Genomic DNA, 5,059 nt, shown 5'->3' on the forward strand with positions numbered 1-5,059 from the left:
GTATCTTGCTGCTGCTGCTGCTAAGTCGCTTCAGTCATGTCCGACTGTGCGACCACACTGACGGCAGCCCACCAGGCTCCCCTGACCCTGGGATTCTCCAGGCAAGAACACTGGAGTGGGTTGCCATTTCCTTCTCCAATGCATGAAAGTGAAAAGTGAAAGTGAAGTCACTCAGTTGTGTCCGACTCTTAGTGACCCCAAGGACTGCAGCCTACCAGGCTCCTCCATCCATGGGATTTTCCAGGCAAGAGTACTGGAGTGGGGTGCTGTTGCCTTCTCCTCCCAGTATCTTACATCTTAACAATACCTGAGGGAAATAGTTCCTCCTTTCTGACTACTAGTATTTTCAAATAAATGAAACACTGTATTGTATTTTTATTTTTACCAATAGAGTACATTAATTTTTTTGGCCATGCAGAACTTTGACCAGGGATCCATCCTATGCCCCCTGCAGTGGAAGCACAAAGTCCTAACCACTGGTCATCCAGGGAAGTTCCCAGTATAGTACATTTTAAAAAACCAAATGGTACTTCACAGCTGACCCTACCCCAGCCCTCTGCACGCTGAATTTCTACTCCCCAGAGGTAACCTTATCTTTTATAATGCTATTTTGGGATTTATCTCCATTTCTTAATAGCATCCCTATACTACTAGTTCTCAATTCTTCAGTTTGGACTATTATTTTGCTTCTTGATATAGGAAATAAGCTATGTATTTACACTCCAATTCCCTCTCATAAACACATGTATTATTTCTTCATCCTCCATCATGCCTCAATATCTATGTTATCTCACTTAGGTAAAATAACAATTCCTTATATTATTATGACTGTGTACATATTTATTCATAGTTGATCCAATTAGCATAACATAATTTCATTTACTTTTTTTGATTGAAGTTAGCCATTGCCTCTTTTCCCAATTTATCCCAAACTCTCAACACTTTCAAACACATCATATTGCCTATCAGTTTATATTTTTTTAATTGAAGACAACCATCCAGGGGTCCATCATCCTTTTTCATACTGGACTAGTTATTCTTTAAGCCTACCACCCATGTTTTGCCCTAGAATAATTTAATCATTTCTTCTCAATTTCTACCCCTTTTTATTCTTCTGAAAGATTTCTATCTTCCAACTCTTCCTTGGAATTTTCACATTTCTGTTACTGTGTTTTAAATTTACTACCTTCTTGACCACCCATTCCCCTCCTAAATAGCAATCTGTTCCATCTGGGAATATACCTTACTTCTCTGAGGATATTTCTAATGTTTTGAGTTTGTCAGTCTTTGTTTCTGGTTTGTTTTTTCCTATTAGAAGCTTTTTTCTTTGGCCACGGTGTGCAGCTTGCAGGCTTTTAGTTCCCTGACCAAGGATTGAACCCAGGTCCCTGGCAGTGAAAGCAGAGTCCTAACCACTGGACTGCCGGGGAACTTCCAGAAGCTTTTCTTAAATGTTTGGAGAACTTTGTCTATCCATTCCTATGAAGAGTGAGACATTAGAAAACGGGTTGGAAACTCTGTGTACACAGACAAGGCTTGTAATTAGTAGAACACACTACAGTATTTCTCAGACTTCTGGTTGCAAACCCATTAATGGTTTGTAAAATCCACTTAATCACTTGCAACCAAATTTTTTTCCCCAAATGACAGATTAGAGTAGAAAATACTATATCAGAATACATCATAGGAAAAAAATTGTTTTGTGAAACTTTGGTTTCAAACACATACACATATATACATCATATACACATATAATGTACTGAGTCAATTCCATAGAATGGGAATTTCTTATTGTGGGTGTTTTTTCAAAGAAGTTGGAAAAAATACCACTTAAGCTGGTCAAGGAGATCTCCAGCTGCTAAGATGCATTCTTTTACTTGGAAAGAGGTAAGTTTCTCTGGAGAAAAATTCTCTAAACTCCTGCCTGCTGGTCTGGTAGCCAATGTTCAATCAAGTATTTGTTGAGCACTTTCTATCTGCTAAACGCTCTTCTAGGTGCTTGGTATATAACGATGTGTAAAACATAAAACTTTCTGCCCTCCTGGAAACTAACATTCTAGTCAGGGGAACAAACAATAAAAACAGTTAAGTTATACAGTATTTAGGTGTCATGCTATGAAAAGACAGTAACAAGGGGAAACTGAAAGAGGCTAGATGTGGTAGGAGTGGTGAATGTTCTGATTATGTCGTGAATGAAGTATGAAAGCAAGGCCATCGTCTGAGAAGGCAATGTTAGAGACGAGAAGAAAGGAGAAGGTGTGAAATAACTCAGGAACATAGCCCATCAAACTAGAGTGAAGTTGCCCAGTCGTGTCCGACTCTTTGCGACCCCCATGGACTGTAGCCCACCAGGATCCTCCGTCCATGGGATTCTCCAGGCAAGAATTCTGGAGTGGGTCGCCATTTCCTTCTCCAGGGAATCTTCCCAACCCATCAAACTAGAGCCCATGGCCAAATCCTGTTTTTGTACAGTCTCCTAGCTAAGAATAATTTTTATACTTTAAATGGCTGGGGGAAAAAAAAACTATAAAGATGAATACTAAATTGTGACATGTAAAAATTACATAAAATTCAGATTTCATTTACTTACATATTGCCTTTGGCTACTTGCTTGTTACAACGGCAAAGTAGAGTAGTTGTAAAAGAGATTGTATGACTCGAAAAGCCTAAAATACTTATCTGGCCTCTTGCAGAAAAAGGTTGCATCTAGCATAAGAAAGAATGACTAGCAAAATACGATTGTTGGGCAGTGTTAAGGGCCTGAGAGTTATGGACATGAATTCAAAATGAGGCCAGTCAGCATGGCTGCTGCATAAAAGTAGGCAAAGAGCTGGCTCTGACTAAAATTGTAGTTTTGCGAAGTGAGTGTAACAAAAAGAGGGTAAACCGAGTTTAAAGTATTTGCAAGTGGGGGAAAAAAAAAGGAATTTCATAAAGAGGCTAGTTACAGGTCCAGTAGTGCATCCGATACAGCCACATATGTCATTATATTCAAATTCTACTTCTCAAAACAGTGGCTTTCAAACTGAACACCATTCTTCCTCTTACTGTTAACTAGTAGAGAAATCATAAAAATTATCTTTTCATCTATGCAATGCAAAATGGATATACTTAAAAACTGAATATAATTGATCATGCTTTTAATACTTGTTCTAAAAAAATGTATGTTTAATCCCCAAACATTGTACAATATTAAACATTCTGTATGGTTAAAACACGACAAACAGTTTTGAGTTAATGTCAGATAAGAATTTTCTTATTCAATAGCAAATATTTAAACAAAGGTTTTGCAAAATTCTCATTGGTCTTTGTTTTCTGATTAGGTCACATTTTTAGCCTGGTCTACAAAGTCTGTAATATTTTTCTCATATTATCACAAAGAAATCACCTCCAAACCAACCAAATTAATTTAAAAATAGAGAATGCCTCTCTTTTAATCAAGAATAGTCAGTTCCTTAAAAAAAAAAAAAAGGCATATTTAAATGCATCGTAACCAGTGACTCAGGGATTTAAGTTGCTTATGAACAGAGAAGAGAAACTCAGGGAAGTTAGGGACAATGAAAGGTGATAATCAAGGGAGTATTGCAATCAAGCTGCTAGAAGAAGTCTGGAAGATAGAGTTGGTGGTCAGAGAGTCGGATACATGAGCCTAAGATCACAGAGGGGTTACAGTCTGGGATGATAAACAAGATCTAGGTATGACCATGAAAATGAATGGCAAGGAATAGTGGAGGATAAATCAGTGGAAGACTTTATTCAAGGAACCAGTATATCAGAGTGTTGAAAAAATCATCCATATATGTAATTAAATCACCAAGAATTAAATCTGGAGTAGTGTTGGGGGGAGTGAAATGAACCAAGAGCTGAACTTACTGAAAAAGGAGGGGCAATGACCCAGGGGCTTGTAGACTTTGTGGATGATTAACAACAATGCAGGGACCTAAGTGATATAATTTGATGGCATGAGACTCAAAGCTGGGGAGTTTTAAGGGAAAGCATAGGAAGAAGTGTCTGCAAGAATAGGGTACAAAGAGACCATCTACCCCATCTTTATGACCACTAATAGAACTGTGGGAGAAAAAACTACCTTGAGAGGGCTGCAGCAAAAGCACTGGCCTAAGAGAACAACCACATTTCAGGGTTTGGGGACCCAAGTAAAGGAAAGGGGAATCTGATGCTCCACAACGCTGAACCTTAAACCTCCATTTTCAGTAGGATGCCTCTCCTATCAGCTACCAGTTGTTCTTTTTTCTTTTTTGGTGTAGAATACCAGTCCTGCTTATTTAACTTATATGCAGAGTACATCATGAGAAACGCTGGGCTGGAATAAGCACAAGCTGGAATCAAGATTGCCAGGAGAAATATCAATAACCTCAGATATGCAGATGATACCACCCTTATGGCAGAAAGTGAAGAGGAACTAAAAAGCCTCTTGATGAAAGTGAGAGAGGAGTGGAAAAGTTGGCTTAAAGCTCAACATTCAGAAAACAAAGATCATGGCATCTGGTCCCATCACTTCATGAGAAATAGATGGGGAAACAGTGTAAACAGTGTCGGACTTTATTTTTGGGAGTTTCAAAATCACTGCAGATGGTGATTGCAGCCATGAAATTAAAAGACACTTACTCCTTGGAAGGAAAGTTATGATCAACCTAGATAGCATATTCAAAAGCAGAGACATTACTTGGCCAACAAAGGTCCATCTAGTCAAGGCTATGGTTTTTCCAGTAGTCATGTATGGATGTGAGAGTTAGACTGTGAAGAAAGCTGAGCGCCGAAGAATTGATGCTTTTGAACTGTGGTGTTGGAGAAGACTGTTGAGAGTCCCTTGGACTGCAAGGAGATCCAACCAGTCCATTCTGAAGGAGATCAGCCCTGGGATTTCTTTGGAAGGAATGATGCTAAAGCTGAAACTCCAATACTTTGGCCACCACATGCGAAGAGTTGACTCATTGGAAAAGACTCTGATACTGGGAGGGATTGGGGGCAGGAGGAGAAGGGGATGACAGGATGAGATGGCTGGATGGCATCACTGACTCGATGGATGTGAGTTTGAGTG

The sequence above is a fragment of the Bison bison genome, unplaced genomic scaffold (assembly GCF_000754665.1).
Source record: "Bison bison bison isolate TAMUID 2011002044 unplaced genomic scaffold, Bison_UMD1.0 scf7180017864503, whole genome shotgun sequence".
Taxonomy (NCBI): Eukaryota; Metazoa; Chordata; class Mammalia; order Artiodactyla; family Bovidae; genus Bison; species Bison bison.